Here is a 16,251-nt window from a genome sequence, read left to right as displayed (position 1 = left end):
CCTTGAAGAAAATGGGCAGCCAGTTGAGTTCAAGTTCAAGTTCAGGGCAAAGGGGTCCCTACCAAGGGAACCTCATTATTTCCTCTTGTTCCAAAAAGTGGCTCTTTTTTTAAAGCACAAGAGTGACTAAAACTTTAAGTTATTGTTTGTAATTTAAAATCCAGCCACCGAAATGCATAGCAAGCAAACTGTGTTAGAAGAGATAATATGTATTTTTGAAACAACAGGTCTCCATCAAATTAGACTGTCTTGCAGGTTGACATGGGATGTCTGGTTTAGACATATGACATTTAAAATATTATTTTATTAGCAAATAAAATTCCCTCAGATATAATTGTCTTTTTGAAAGTGGTACATGTGGTGCATTTCTATGTAGAGCAAACAATGCAAATGAATATTCAAATTTTAAATCCATTATTTTTTAAAATCTATGTATAATGGTAACAAATAGAAAACTTTGAAAAATCTTTAATACTGCAAAATAACTTTTATTTACATTTATTTTTGATAGTTGGTAAAAGAAATGAACAGATGTCATCAGAGAATGGGATAGTTTATAACAACTAATAAAAGCTAAAAAAAAAAAAATTTAAAGAGTTAAAAATTAAATTAAACCAGGTAGAAAACATTGCAGGAATAATAAAGTTACCACCTCTGTGGGCTCTGATCCTCTAGCCATAGATACATGCTTTTAAACCAAGTTTATACAGCTATATAGTTCAAAGGAAAACTGTAGGCTTCTGTTCCTTTAAGAGTTTTTGTGTATTAGTCATAAGTATTCATTGGGCCTCAATCCTGGCCTTAGCTTCAGACACAGACCCATGAAGCTGGTACTGGTTGGTAGAACTGGTGCCAGTTTCACTTCATAGAAAGGTTCCTGCCATTCGTACTTTCTGTCCTAGGGTAACTCTCTCTTCCCTGACTCATCTTTTCAAAACTGATACTGCATTATTAACCGGACACATTGAGGTAAAGAGCATCTACTCTCAAAGTAGTAATGTTTGTAGTTTTAGAGTCCCAAAGCACATGAGTTATTTTGGCAGATTCATGTGTTTGATATTTATAAGCTTGTACGGGCCATAGCAGCTGCAATGTCTTTACAAAATAAAAACCGTCAGCTACAGATCTGGGCTGCCACCATCTTCAAAACATCCAATTGTGACCATAAACACCACTCGACTGACTTCTACCTCAGTGAGCACTGTCATTAAGGTGATGCTCGCGAGCTGTTTTCACATAGGCAGTGAACCTGTAGGAAGTCTCTGCTGAATGCAATTCCTATCTGCCACGGACAGCTCCCGGTGCTGAAAGGAGGCCAGGAAACCCTATCACAATGGCTCCCTCCACCAGCCTTTGAAAAATCACAGCAAACTGAATGGGGTGGAAAGTGCTCAGCCTGAATAGCCCTGTCTACAGAACAATGGCGGCTAGCTCCAAATCCTGCTATAATCACATTAATGAGATTAATCAGTGAATTAGCGGCAGTCAAATGTCAGGGAGGCAAGGAGGAAGCCAACCAAGATGGGTGATTAACTTTGGGAGGGGGGGAGGGGGGAAATCAACTGTGCTCTCTGTCCGAGGATTTGCAGAGGTTGACAGATCTGATTCACAAATCTGAAGGCTGAAGGTAGAAATCAAAAGGCGGCCACACAGCCCTTCAGAGCACACTGTGGCTCCAGCCACCACCCTGCTGGTAGTCCTCTGAGGGAAATCATTTCAGGAGTCTTCACAGACTGCCCACATTTTACAGTTTGAGGCTTTGAACTGTGTAACTGATATTTAATGTTAATTTATTTTCCCTACACTCAAGCTAAAGATATATTTTAAATGACTGATTAGGAGAAGGAGGGTCAAAGCAAGAGTTTTAAAAAGTGCATCAACATACAAACACCCAGTAGTCTAGCATAAACAAATATTACAATAAATAAAATGTAATGCTGAAGTATAACTTTAAGGGGCATTTCAACCAAATGACTTACTCTACTACACTGAAGCAATTCAATCATGTATGCTCCTTTGGGTCAATTGAGGAAGGAAAAACAATAAAGTTCTTTGAGGTGGATGTATGTTGCCCAGTTGTATTTAAAATGCACCATTAGAACTTTGTTTGGGTTCATAGTTTGGGGTAGGTTAAAAGTTAATCTTATAACAGTGTTTTCAAAAGAAATTTTGAATAAAATACTTTCATTTTTAAAGTAAACATGTCTATCTACATGTAAAATATACCTTACTTTCTCATTTCAAAAGCTACATCTCTTTTATAAAGTTAAACAATCAGAAAGACTCTCTCGTGCTTGTAAAAGTGTTATGGGAGCTTTTGTCTGTGGTGTTAGCAAAAAGTATAAACACTTGAACAAAAAGAGTTGTTAAACAAATCACTTTATCCTAATTAAATTAATGACATAATGATCGATACCATATATGGTTTCTATGGTATAAGAAATTTGTCGTGATTAAATTAATGCTCTGATCAAACTCCACAGTCTATTTTGTATATTTCACCCTCAGGTGAATATTTATATTATTTATTATTTATTCAGATCTATCTGGAAAGTAGAGTGTGAAGACTCAACTTTTTGTTTATGAGGTAATTTTTTAAAAAACCATATTCTGCCAGAACTTAGGCGCTGTTTTGTTTTTATGGACTTCAAACATTGAGGTTATTGTTTAAAATCTTTATTTGAGTTTATCAGTTTTATAAACACCAACCAACTTTCCTCCTATAATTAGACCAAGACAACAGTGCCTCAGGTGTAGCTAACATTCCCACAGCCCTTGCTTAAAATCCTCCCTTGTTTGTAAAGTGAAGTTAGCCACTCTCGGAAGTTACTTCAGCTCAAATCACCGACCTCCAGACATGCAGTAAGTTTTTCGGTTTTCTCATTTTTTTTTTTTTATTTCTTTTTATAAACAAAAATCATTCTTCAGGCATGCAATCTATTACCCATTTTTGCTCTCAAGACCAGCTTCTGAGAACTGAAGACCTGTACCTCAGGAACCTCTCAGCCACCAGCCACGCTATAAAAATAACTTTAAAAAGGAACGAACAATAGGACTGCAGCAGAAGCCTTGAGCTACAGCAAAAACAGATCCTGACCCCTGAGTCCAAAGAATTAACCTAATGAGCATCACGTACCTCACACCATGACCACACCGCTCACAAGTGACGGCAAGTTCAATTTTGGTAACTGTGCTGGCTCAGAACACACAGAAAGAAAGAGAAAACCCTTTCCCCCACAAGTGGGAGGCCGAGGAGGACCACGCATAGCACCGAGAGGCAGGGAAGGTTGCTTTTGTCTTCAGCGAGCATTGATTTCATAACCCACAGTCCAGGGAATCAAAAAATTGAAATACACCCACCAACAATGGGTGAGAAACCAGGAGACCTCCAAGAAACTGCAGGGAGCAGCTTTCTCGCTCTGTTTTGTGTGCAGTAGCTTAGGGGGAAAAATGTCGCGCGGGCAGGAATGACACATGCAGCAGGAGAGGCTAGCGGGCCTAAGAGATCTGCTTTACCTCCACATCCAGCCCCTAATGCACGCAGCTCCACTCATCCTCTCCTAGGCTTTTTTTTTTTTCCACTTTTTTTTTTTCACGAGCTCCAAATCCCCGGCATATGACCTTCTGTTAAATAGATAAAAAAAAAATTGCTTATCAGTCATGCAAATGAGGCTGAATTCATTTTCCACAACAGATGGCCTCATAGATAATGATGATGGAAGAGAGAAAATTGAATGTCTCTCACAAGGTGGCCATGGCAACCGAGAGCAGAATAATATCAATAATAAGCTCACTGCATAATAAGGTTGTCAGTCCTACAAATCAAAGTCTGCAGCTAAATCAGGTATACCACCCCAGCTAGTTATCAGGTATGTGTGTGTGTGTGTGTGTGTGTGTGTGTGTGTGTGTGTGTGTGTGTATCTATGTATACGCTGACCATGAGAATAACCAGCATTCCAAGCCACTTAATGTCCAGGGGTGGGTTGGAGGGGGGGCCGTAGTTGCTAGATAATGAAATGACGATCCTACAATTTGACAGTTTTTCTTCTCTTTTCTCTTTCTTTCATTATATTTTCTGCAGTAGCAGATACGGTTTCATGAAGGAGCGGCTAACTAGCCATATTGAACTCTGGAGTGAGCCTGTGGGTGAGCTCCCCTCCCGCTAGCCTCCTCCTCACTCTCCCCTCTGTGTGCCCTGCTGCATCCTGCCTAGATGCAAGAGCAGCTCACCCGCTGCCGCCGGAGGCTTCCACCTTGGCTCCCAGGGGGACATCCTGCAAAATGAATCAGCAGCCATCCTGAGCAGGCTGATTAAAATGAAAATGGCAAGGCACATGTTTGGGCGGAACTGGAGCTCGGCTTTGTTGCCTGTCTGACATGCACTCTCAATATAGCTCTTGCTAATAATGGCTTACTGCCTGTCGGTTTTTAAAAAAGGTATCACCCTTTCCCCTTAACCGACTGCTACTCGTGTGTGTGTGTGTGTGTGTGTGTGTGTGTGTGTGTGTGTGCGCGCGTGCGCGCGTGCGTGCTTCACATGTGTGTGCCACGGGGGTTGTGGGGGGGGGGGGACGGATTGCTCGATTCTAATTTTCCACTGCTCACATGCAGACAGCCCGCCTGACAACGCTGTTATTTTAAAACTGAACTTAGTTGTCTTTCTTCTGAGGAAAGTGATGGTTAAGTCTCCGATGTGATGTGGAGGTTGTCTTAAAAACCAAGACCAGAAACAGGGATTTCTAGCCCAAGCCTTAGCCACAGAGCTGGGGGGAGGGGTCATCTAATGCTTGCCTCTTTGGCTCACAGCCCAATGCTAGAAGCAGCCCAGGTGAAGCCTGCTCCTGCTTGAAGCTTTTCTACCAGACTGTCTCTGTTCTCTGGATGGCATGCAGCATACAGGCTGAACGTGGAAAATAGAAGCCACTGAGTGCTGCAATTGGACAATATTTATTGCAAATAAATCTCATTTCTTTTCAAAAATTCTCAGGTGTAACTTTAAGATCCCTTTTTTTATAAACCATATTTTAAAATATCCATATCAAAAATTTCAGGCTTTATTTTTTTTTTAAGACACTGGGACATTAAATCATTTCATCTCTCTCCCTCAAAGAACACAAAACAAAACAAAAACAACAACAACAAAACCCCTCCACACACAAAACAAAAACAGCTTGATTTTTTTTTTTAACTCGTTTATACTGTGCATTTCCTATCCATTCTACTGCAAGTTTAGGGACCGTTCAGTGACATTCTCTCAACTGCTCTCTTGGTAACAGATAAATGATTCTGAGGGAGAGCCACCAGCACTGCTCTTTCTTTATCTTCTCCTGTAATCCCTGCCTCCCTCTGAGCCGTGGATCTCCGCCTGCTTGGTAGTCCTCTTGTGGCACTGTGACTCAGAAATCAATAGAGCTGCCCTGGTGGGGACTCCACTCCACAAGGGGCAAGCTGCTGCGGCTGGCTCTCTCTCTCTCTCTCTCTCTCTCTCTCTCTCTCTCTCTCTCTCTCTCTCTTCCTCCTCTCTCCCCTCCTCCCTCCACCTCTCCGCCCCACCCCCAGAACTAATGACGTCTGTGAAGCCTTTTCAGCTGATTGGGTACCATATCGGATGTTCTCTGAAGCAAAGAATAGGAATCATTCAGTCAATAGGAAAAAAAAAAAAAAACTGGGAGCACGAATTCTCCTATGTCCTCAACCCTGGTCCCAGGAGTCCCACACAGGCATCCATCTAGGCGGTAGGTAGACCATCCACAGGTTGTGTGGTCACTCCAGGGTGATATTAGAAGTGAAATTCGAGTAGAATGAAAATGTGTCTCCCTTTCTATGAAAGACAGAGCATCCCTTTACAAAACACAAACAGAAAGAAAATCCCAGGATGCTTTACGAATCCAAGTGACATGGGTCGGGGGAGGAGGGTACCACCTCAGGGTTCACATGTGTACCAAGACCACAGTGTTCCTAAGAGAGCCTCTGAAAATGTATCCCCCAATAGTCTCTTAGATCGGAGAAGAAATCCCCATAGAGGGAGCTGCCATAGTTTAAATCACAGGTTTTTCTATGTCTGTTTTCTCACATGTATGTGCAGCATGTATTAACACATATAAGTGTGTTAGAAAGCAGACACTACTTGTGTATCCCTCTATTGTGTATATGTGTATGTGACTGTGTGTGTGTGCTTATGAGAGAGAGAGAGAGACAGAGAGAGACTCTGTTGTATTATAATGTTGCCTTAATAGGTTTGGTCACCAAGTGCTCTGGGTGTCTCTCCCTGAGATGACAGGCTGATGCACTGATGTCTTATCCTTAGGGTGGCTTCCTTGGAGTCTCCTGCAAAAGGGCTCTTCTTACACTACACTGCTGCCTTCAACGTCATCTGTCAATCAACAGTAAATGCCCTTCCTCTAGTCAGGTTCCCCTGAAGCACTGCTGTTCTTCCTACCCATCCCTGCATATCTTCAGAGCTGGAGACACACATGATGAGAGAGAGAGAGAGAGAGAGAGAGAGAGGAGAGAGAGAAGATCATGGAGTAAGAACACAATCCACTCAAGCAGTTATGATTTGGATGCACTAGACAAGCTATGGTATCTTAAAGAATGAAACTAAGTAAAGCACAGTAAAACCATTCAGGGTGGATGAAGACTGAGGGACAGTCATAAGACCATTTAAATTCAAATGTGCCCATAGTTTACAGCTAAACTATACAATAAAACTATTCACATCAAAGTGTCACTCTTTTTTTTTTCTTAAATTACTTAGAACACAATACACAATGCTCTTAGAAGCCCACTTTAAGAATTAAAGCCTGCCTCCAATAGGAAACTCGAAGCTTACCTCATTTTACTTGTTCTTATTTATTTGTAAGAGAAAATAAATTTGAATATACAGTCCCTTCCAACAGGTATGCCCTCCAATTTAAGACAAAGAAAATAAATCCCTGAAACTGTTTATATTTTAAAATATGAGATATACATAAACCTCTGGTCATATTTCTAACTGTTGGGGTAAGTGTATTGATTAACAATAAAGTATGTCTCTCAGTGTGTATAAAGGGTAGATTCTCTGTTCTCTAGGCTTCGGAACACTCTGGTCTCTCCATGTTGCACACAGACAGGGCCCTTCCTGTTGTTTCTGGTGCACAGTTTGACCAAGGATGGGAGCACAGAAAGTGGACAGGCTTCCATATACACCTAGACGCTGGTTTGTCTGAGCTTTGCTACAGGAAGTTCATGACTCGTTTTATGTTTGCTCATGGTTATATGGGTGTGATGGTTAATAATGATTGTCAACTTGACGAGATCTAGATTCAGCTAGGAGAAAAGCCTCCGGGCCTGTCTGTGAGGGAGCTGCTGCAATGGACAATATAAAGGTGACCTGAGAGGATAGCAGCTCACCAGGGGAGAGCTCCAAGCTGCGAACACACAGATTCATTGGAAAGGAGAATCTGAAGTAGAAATGTGGCTGAAGGTTCTCAGCTCCAAAGTAAAAATACCTAGGTTATTACTGTTATATATACAAGAATTTGAAAGGGAGTAAGGGGTTGTATAGGAAGGGTTGGAGCCAGGAAATGGAAAGGAAGAAATGATATAATTATATTTTAATTAAAAATTGAAAAAATATTAATAATAAAGGCAAGAGAAATGCTTCCCCTGGGTCAGCACACAGCAGCTGCTACAACTGCTGTTTGAGGGGGTTCAAGCGGTATCTTGAGATACCAGCAGAATTTGGCATTAAAGATGCAAGAGTGAGAGTATCACAGAGACTTAGATCACAGTTCTAGGCACACTGGGGCCAGGAGATTTGTGGCCAAGTCAGAATCCACACAAAGAAGCAGTAGAAATGCTCTGTATAAACATGAGAATGGGAAACCTAAGTTGTCATGGCCCCTGTGCACCGAAGAAAGCCATAGGCAGAGTGGCTCTGGCTCAAGTGCGAGGCTACACGTGGGAAGCTGGAAGGGCGTAGCTGTTCAGAACTCTGATGCTTCCTCTAAAGTTCCACGATGGACATGGAATTCTAAGATCTAGGGCTCGCTCTGCCGGCTTTGACCAGGTTTTGTTGTGATCTTTCTCTGCTGTGTAAGCATTGCTCCCTCTTGCAACAGGAACGTTTATTCTGAACCGGTATATGTTGGAAATATGTGACTGGTTTGTAGATTACACAGAAACTCACAGTTGTGGGACAGCTTGAGTCTCAGAAGAGACCATGCACTATACTTTTGAACAGTGTTGAAAACTATTAAAGTCCATGGGGACTTCTGAAAAAGGAATGAATGCACTATTTTTTTTATGACGAGATGGCCATGAATTCATGGGGACAAAGAGTGAAAGGTTGTGGCTTCAAAGTGACATGTCTGGGTGTCAAGTTGACAAGGGTTGGACATATGATGATTAAAATTGATTGTCAAGTTGACAGGATCTAAAATCACTTAGGAGATAAACCTCTGGAAAATGTCTTTCATGGAATTTTTAGGTTGGGTTAACTGAGGTAGGAAGACCCACACAAAATGAAAAGGTCACTGTTATACAGGTTGGAGACTTGAGCTAAATAAAATGGAATGAACAAGAAGGATGCTAGCATTCATTATTCGTAGCTTCTCAGCTGTGAGCATAATAAGAACAGCTACCTCACACTGGTGCCACCATGTTGTCCCTGCCACCGTAGGCTGTACCCTTTAAGTATAAACCTACATAATAGTTCTCTATGTTTCCTTTATCAGATATTTTATCACAGCAAGAAAAAAATAATACTGTTGACATCAGTGATCAAGGACTGATATATCTAAGGGGAATATGGGTTAAAAAAGAGTATGGCTTACTATAGGTGGGAAATAAATGGCTAAAATTTGGACTCCCGATATAATCGCATTAGATATGCACTGTGTATAACACAGTCTCTACCATGGGACCCCCAAAGGAAATAACTTCCCAGGTTAGAAACATGAGATAAGCACTATTTTATTAATATAGGGCAAATGACAGAGATGGAAGCCCCATTTTCATCATAAGGAATTAATCCCTATTGGAATGCTTTCAGAGTGTGTCAGCAGCAAAGGAATAAAGTAAAAAAGAGCTAACTTGAAAAATAAATGAAAACCTACTTCAGGGAGATAGGGCTTATTTTAGCTCACAGTTCCAGGCTACAGTCCACTATGATGGGAAAGTCAAAGTAGCAAGAGCTTGAAACAACTGATCATATAACATCCACAGTTAGAAGCAGAGACCAATGAACATGTGCTGCTAGTGCTGATGCTCTGCACTCTTATATAGTCCAGGATCCCCTGCCTAGGGAATGTTACCACCCTTAGTGGACAGTCTTCCCTATATCTCCTAACGTAATCAAGTAATCCCCTACATGCATTTTCAGAGACCCATGTTTCATGTGATTTTTGATTTGTCAAGTTGATAATTAATACTATCAAAATATCATCCCTTATCAAATTGATCCCATACATATCATTTTTAAGCCATCACCATCCACTGCTTGTGTCCAGATAATGGTACAATTTAAACTGTGTTTAGCCCAACTCTAAAAGTTCCCACAATAATCAACAACTTTAATAGTCAAACATCTCTAAGCTGTGAGCTCCCATAAAATCAAAGCAAGTTACATATTTCTAAGAGATAATGGCATAAAGTAAATTCTCCCATTTCAAATAGGAAGAACCAGGCCATAGGAAGGAACAACCATACAAGGCAAAACCATAACTCAGCAGGGCAAACATCAAATCCTGCAGCTCTATGAGCAGCACCTTGAACTTCTGATAGAATCATCTTGCCCCACTTCTTCATTTTCAACACCTGCAGCACACACAGCTTCTTTTGCACTAGTTCCACTCTATGCTGGTGAATGTCTCACAGTCCTGACATCTCCAATATCCTGGGGTTTCCACTACAACCAAGGCTTCACGAATGCAGCTTCTAACAATAGCTTCCTTTCAGGGGACCCTAACCCTACCACACAGTACCTGGCCTCAGTTGCTCTCCATGTTCCTCTCAACCTTGAACCTCTATGGCTTCAAAAGTCAGTATTATAATGACATTGTCAAGTTCACCTACCAGCTCAAGATGTGGTGTACCCACCTTGGACCACAGCTCTATCTGCATCTGTGTGATGGCACCAGGAAATACTTCCCTAGTCAGTTGCTTCTGAGGAGCAGGATGTCCTTTCACTTGAGCTTTCTGTCTTTACATGATGCATCTGAATCTTCAGAAGAGAGAGCTGCCAAAGGCTCTTGTGATCCAGTCTGCTTTCCTATCGTCCCAGTACCATGTACAAGTTTCCTAAGGAGTGCTGATGGCTTTAACCATCACAGCTGCTTTCTCGGTACTGGCCTGAATGTTCTCTGGTCCTATGTTTCCCCTACCAAGGAACAAACTAGTTTGTGACCACTCAATCTCACTTCCGTCGGGCACTTGGGACATGGAGAGGCTAAAGCCTTGTACTTGATCAAAATATCACATAAATGGCTCTTAGTCCAGTTCCTGATGGAATCTTTGTTCCCTTCTGAAATTGCTTGTATAGACACTTCTGTCACAGAATAACCCAGACTATGGAGTCTGGCGAATCAGACACCTAGGTATTCAAGTTCCAATCCCATGGCCCCAATTTGATAGAGTTAGCCATTTGGAAGAGAAAATATGCTCACATAAATTCCATAAAACATATTTCTGCTATCTAAAGGAGCATCTTTATTTAGAATGTAGGTGATAATAATTGGCAAACTAAAATAATCTACAAAAAGCATCTTTCCTACCTTCGAGTCCATGCTTCTAAGAAGTCTACTTATACATTTATAAAAGAAAATACTTTGAATTTATACATGGGAGTCTAATTTTAAATACGTAAACTATCTAAAGTTCTTTCCAAAGTCTTCAAAGACCATTGTCGTCTGTTTTATTTTGCCTGAGGTGTTTATGCCTCTTTTCATCTTCTATACCATCAATGTAACGCTCCTACAAATCAGAGTTAAGAAAGGGATTGATGTGTCTTAGTCCAGCTGTCTGTGGAACAATGAAGTGCAGCTGGTTTTCAGCAGAATTCTCAATGAAGTTCCTGTTTGTATATGGGCATCATCACTAAAGAGGGAAAGAATCATTTCAGACCATTACCTTCTGTGACTTCATGGTTTTCTGCATTGTTCAGAGAACATTACCTGCTGTAACTAGAAGACTTTTAATACTGAAAAGCATTAGGGAAAGAAAACAACAACAAAAAAGCCCTACAGAAGCCATGTTAGAAAAGTTAGACATAGATGTAATACAGAAGGTAGAGTCAACAGGCCCCTTGCCTTCACTGCAAGGAACATTCTTTCTTCATTAGTTCCCAGAGCCTGAAGCTACTTCCTCCATCAAGAACCTCCAGACATTGGACTCTACCAGTAGGTCAGGAGGACTTCTTACATGAAAAGCCTGGGTACTTAGGTTTTTAACATCACTCCCACTGAATTGTGAGCACACCGTCTTCTGTCCATTGTTATAAGAAGCGTAGTCCTCTAGGATCTTTCAGTGGCAATCAGGCAGTGTAGGGCAGTTGGGTTTGAGAGAGGGGACATAATAGCCAGTGCTTATACTGAGGGCAGCAGTGTCTCTCCTGAAGATACAGCACTGTGATATGGTTTTGGCCATTTCTCCTAGTTGATGAGGCTCTGAGTTTGTCAGCCACCCTGATAAAACTACTCAAGTCAGCCAGCATATATGAGTATGTATATCCATTAAGGGATTCACATGGATTCTGCCAGTGCCAAAAAATAGGGCTTCAGAGAAGGAATGAATAAAATTCAAATTTCTATAGATAGACAGGACTAAGGTTTTCACTTAGTAGAGGAACCCAGGGAGATAGAACTTACTCATGGCATTTGGTGGTAGATCAACTAAATTGCCCATGATGTCCAGGTAGACTGAACAACTCCTGGCCACAATCCAAAGAATGATCCTCAACTTTGGGAGTTAAAGAAATTTGGTATCTGTGAACAGGGTTCTGACTGGGCAATGACTCAAGACTCTCCATCCAATCACAGAAATGAAACAATCTTTAACCAGAGCATCTAAAATAAAAATGCCTTTGAGGAAAAAATCTTTCAAGAACACCAGTAAAATATATGCTCTTGTCCCACATGGACCTGCAGCTCTGTGTCAGGGAAGACATACTATAGAGGGAAGGTCCCCAACCTTATGGATGTTAGACACAGGCTCATTTATGTCCTAGGAACCAGGATATCATGTGGCATACTACCATATTGTAGAGACATATGAAGAGACAGGAAGACGATATGTGCTCAATGGTGCCTCAAGTCTTTCCTGCATTTTCTCAAATTCTAACAGACAAAACAGGGTGTATTCAACAACCATCAGAGCCCTTTTCTTGGACCCCCCCCCCCAATGTTGAACTCTTGGGCTAAAAGTCAAAGGCAAGATGTATTTTAGGAGAAATCACAGGTACGATGTCACCATGTGACGAGGTAGCAGGTAAGTCTCTCACTTCCTCCTGGTTGATGAGAATCTGGCTGAAGCAAAAGACAATGCTGGGCAGAAGTGTGATATGGTATGTGGTTGACTGGAGAGTGTCCTCTCATGTATACTCAAGCAAACCATCAGAAAGCCAACCACGAGAAACAGACTTCCTTCACCAAAAGGCCCAAGTCCTAAGCCTGACTTTCCTTACATGCCATGAACTACTGTTTGCCTCCCTGTGTTTCGTGTCAGATAAGACCTTCATGTATACAGAGGACATAGATTTCCTTTCACTCCAGCAAGAAGGCAGACCTCTGCAAGGACACGGAGAAAGAGCTCCTAAAGTACAGGTGTCTGCCAGCTTCTACAGTTGCTGGAACATTCCTGAAAGGCCCAGGGTGAGTTCATTGACAGAAAGGTGCAACGCTGTACTTTATTGTCCTCACTTTTGCTTCTTTTTTGGTCATTAAGTTACTGTGGGGTGACCAAGTATAGAGTGCAGTGCAGGCTGAGGACATCAGTTCTGGTGCTGGAAACACTACAGGAATGTTACATAGTGAGAAGGGGGCGAGAGATGGGGCAAGGCCAAAAGGGTTCCTAAGGCATCATCACCCAGAATCCTAGGCCCACAGATAGAACAGTGGGACTAGAACCTTAGACAGGCTCCACGGCCTGGGCTCAGTCATACAGTGCAGACATTGAGACTGTATTTGGAGTCCTTCAGCCACACAGGCTAGGGAGAGGTTCATATAGCCTGCATTTGGGAGCTTGGAGGTCTTGTTCTAGTCCAGGCTTCCTGTGTTTCTCCTTAAAGAAGGTTTGGCTTTCATTCTGTCTTGAGGATTTTGAGGCACAACAGTCACCCATGTTTAAAAGATCCAACTGCTAAGAGCTTTCTTCTGTTGCCATTGCTCGATTTTTCCTTATGTCTAGCTAGCATAGACATCAGTTGTCCATCCTGCTGACTTCTGGGTCTCTCACAGAATCTCAGAGACTGTTCTCTGCAGTACCCTGTGATTAACAGTCCATCCTATCTGTGGCCTGGATATGCCTCCTCAGCCTGGTTTCTAAGTGCATGTGGTCAAGATTTGAGCTGTGTCTCCTTCTACCTCTCCAGACAAGCACCTCATATTTGGGATAGAAGAGTGCGTTGCTTTGTAGAGGCCTTTAGAAGTGGGCCAGTGTCCCTAATGTCTCTATCTGTTTTAGATACTTCCGGAACTTAAACAGTGCACTTTAGTTTATAGGATTAGACTCTCAAATGAGAGCCAAAAGCACTTAGTTCCCAAGTAGAAATAAAGTACAGACAGATGTTGGAATTATGGGAAATTACAGATGAAAGCTCACCTAATGAAGGTTAGGAAAAGAGTGGCAGCCCCCAAATCAGAGACAGGCATAGACACAGGCCAGAGAGACAGATACAAGCACAGAGAGAGGCCTGGAGAGATACGGGCATTGAGAGACAGAGATATAGAGACAGAAACAAGGAAAGACAAATGGAGGTAAAGAGAGAGAGTCGAAAAGGTGAAACACACATACACACATGGGGGGAGAAGAGACAGAGACAGAGAGAGACTGGAGATTGAGAGACAGAGACAAAGAGAGACAGAGAGAGAAGGAGAGAGAGAGAAGGAAGGAGGGAGGGAGACAGAGAGAAGGAGAGAGAGAGAGAGAGAGAGAGAGAGAGAGAGAGAGAGAGAGAGAGAGAGAGAGAGAGAGAGAGAGAATAGGAACAGAACAGAAATGACAGACATAGACAAAGATCTGCTTAAGTTTAACCTGCTCATGGAAGACAGAGCACTGACCTACATGGAGAAATATGGTGCCTTTCTGCTAAAATCACAGACCCTTGAGGACATCTAACAATGCACAGATAAAAGGAAATGAAAGTTTCACCTCCAGGCCACTAGATCTCAAGTCTGGACACAAACTGAAACTGGAACAAGGATTTCTCAAAAATTAAAAAGCGTCATGGATTCCTCTACAAAGCGTCATAATTGGGGCTGGAGTGGAAAGCACAGATAATCTCCACATTTGTCTCATGCAATGGCAAAATCAGAAGATGCGGGTGCAGAGTCATGTGAGTGATTCATTCAGAACTCAAACTTAACACATACCAAAGCATAATCTGTTCCCTTCTACCAAGGTGTCTCAGTCGGCCTTCTATTGCTATGAAGAGACGCCATGACCAGGGCAACTCTTATTAAAGAAAACATTTAATTAAGGCTGGCTTACCTTTTTATTACCATGGTGAGAAGCCTGGCAATAGACATCATGCTGTCGAAATAACTTAGAGTTCTACATCAGGATCCACGGGTGGCAGGAAGGGAAAGATACTGGCCCTCACGTGGGCTTTGAGGTTTCAAAGTGACACTCTTCCTCCAGCAAGGTCACACCTACTCCAATGAGTCCACGCCTAACTCTTCACAAGTAGTGCCACTCCCTCATGACTAGACATTCAAATATATAAGCCTATGGGGGCAATTTTTTATTCAAAGTACTTCCACACAGGGTCACAATAACATCAGATCTCTGTAAATTTAAGACAAAATTTAAGTGGCTCGTGATGTGCTGCCATGCCTTCTGTTTCTCTGGTATATTTGTGCAATTTCTTTAATACATGAAAATCTTCTTTCTTAGGGAATAGAATTCTTAAGAGTCCAAATGACTGAAAAAAAATAACCCTAATAAATATAGCAGTATGATGCTACCTTTGCTATTGGCTTGTTGACATCATCATCATCATCATCATCATCATCATCATCATCATCATCTTCATCATCAGCTGGAGACATGGCTCAGTGATTAAAAACTGCATTTATCACTGTTGTACAGATTTTGGTTCCAAAAGCAGGAAGCTCACAGCTACCCTGCCTTCAATCCCAGAGTATCTGACAGTCTCTTCTCTCCTCTGAAGGAGCCTGCAGTCACATGAACTCCTCTTGTACTTATAATTTAAAAATCACTCTTTAAAAAGGAGAAACAGAAATTTTCATTGTGTATCTAATAAACTGGCTTTAAAATATGGGTCCCAAAAGAAAAGTTCTTTCATGTTCATCAAAACTACCCAAGCACACATATTCCATTAAAACATGGTTACATTAAACCTTAGTGTTGGGGGATGGTCTGTTGCTATGTATACGAATGCTAAATTTTGAACCCCAAGATATGGTTGTCATTTAGATGAATGTATTTCACCTATGTCAGCCTTTGTTGTGTACACCTTGCTCCCCAATTTAAAGCTATTCATTAATCAAAATCTAGAGCTTGTGGTTGGCCAGTAGAAAGAGGAAGGTGGGACCTGAGAATTGAGTGAAGGGGTCTCTCTAGAAATCACAGGGGAGAAGAAGAAAAAAGAAAGAGAGAGAGGGGAGGTCACCACACGGCTGAATGGATCATGAGCACATGGCCAGGACAAGTTCACCCTGAGGACAGGCTGATGGCACAGAAGCAGCCTGGGATACTCAAACAGCAAGGGACCTTTGAATATAGGTGAGAATATGACAGAACCAGCCCAATCTAGTCTTAAAGCATGTAAATGAAATACCAGGGTTTTGTGTCTTTTATTTGAGGTAGAATAAACAGTTCATCAATAGCCTAGATCTCATAGAACTCACCCACTAGGCTCTGTCTGGCATCCTTGCATCCCTGGAGCTCTGGAAGAGGTGAAAAATTAGGCATCTTAAAGCAAAGCAGAAGTATAGACTCCAAGAAGACAATCGTAATGAGTGTGCAGTTCACATGGATATGGGATGGTGCTCAGGGATGCCCTTAGCAAGACTGGCTTATAGTTAGTAGAGG

The 16,251-nt window shown here is 41.8% G+C and overlaps 1 protein-coding gene across 7 annotated transcripts in view; it reads right to left on the bottom strand.

Moving 5' to 3' along the window:
• Window positions 1-3,568, bottom strand: part of Myt1l (myelin transcription factor 1 like) — a 402,403-nt gene extending 398,835 nt beyond the window's left edge. For all 7 annotated transcript variants that reach the window (XM_029541111.1, XM_029541118.1, XM_021202071.2 and 4 more), the window contains exon 1: window positions 3,137-3,568. The gene's annotated coding sequence lies outside the window, so the exon portion shown is untranslated. The remainder of the gene's footprint in view (window positions 1-3,136) is intronic.
• Between the last annotated feature and the right edge of the window lie 12,683 nt (window positions 3,569-16,251).

This window comes from Mus pahari, chromosome 7 (genome assembly GCF_900095145.1).
Source record: "Mus pahari chromosome 7, PAHARI_EIJ_v1.1, whole genome shotgun sequence".
Classification (NCBI taxonomy): Eukaryota; Metazoa; Chordata; class Mammalia; order Rodentia; family Muridae; genus Mus; species Mus pahari.
Note: the sequence above shows the minus strand (reverse complement) of the source record. Positions and strands in the feature narration are given on the sequence as shown.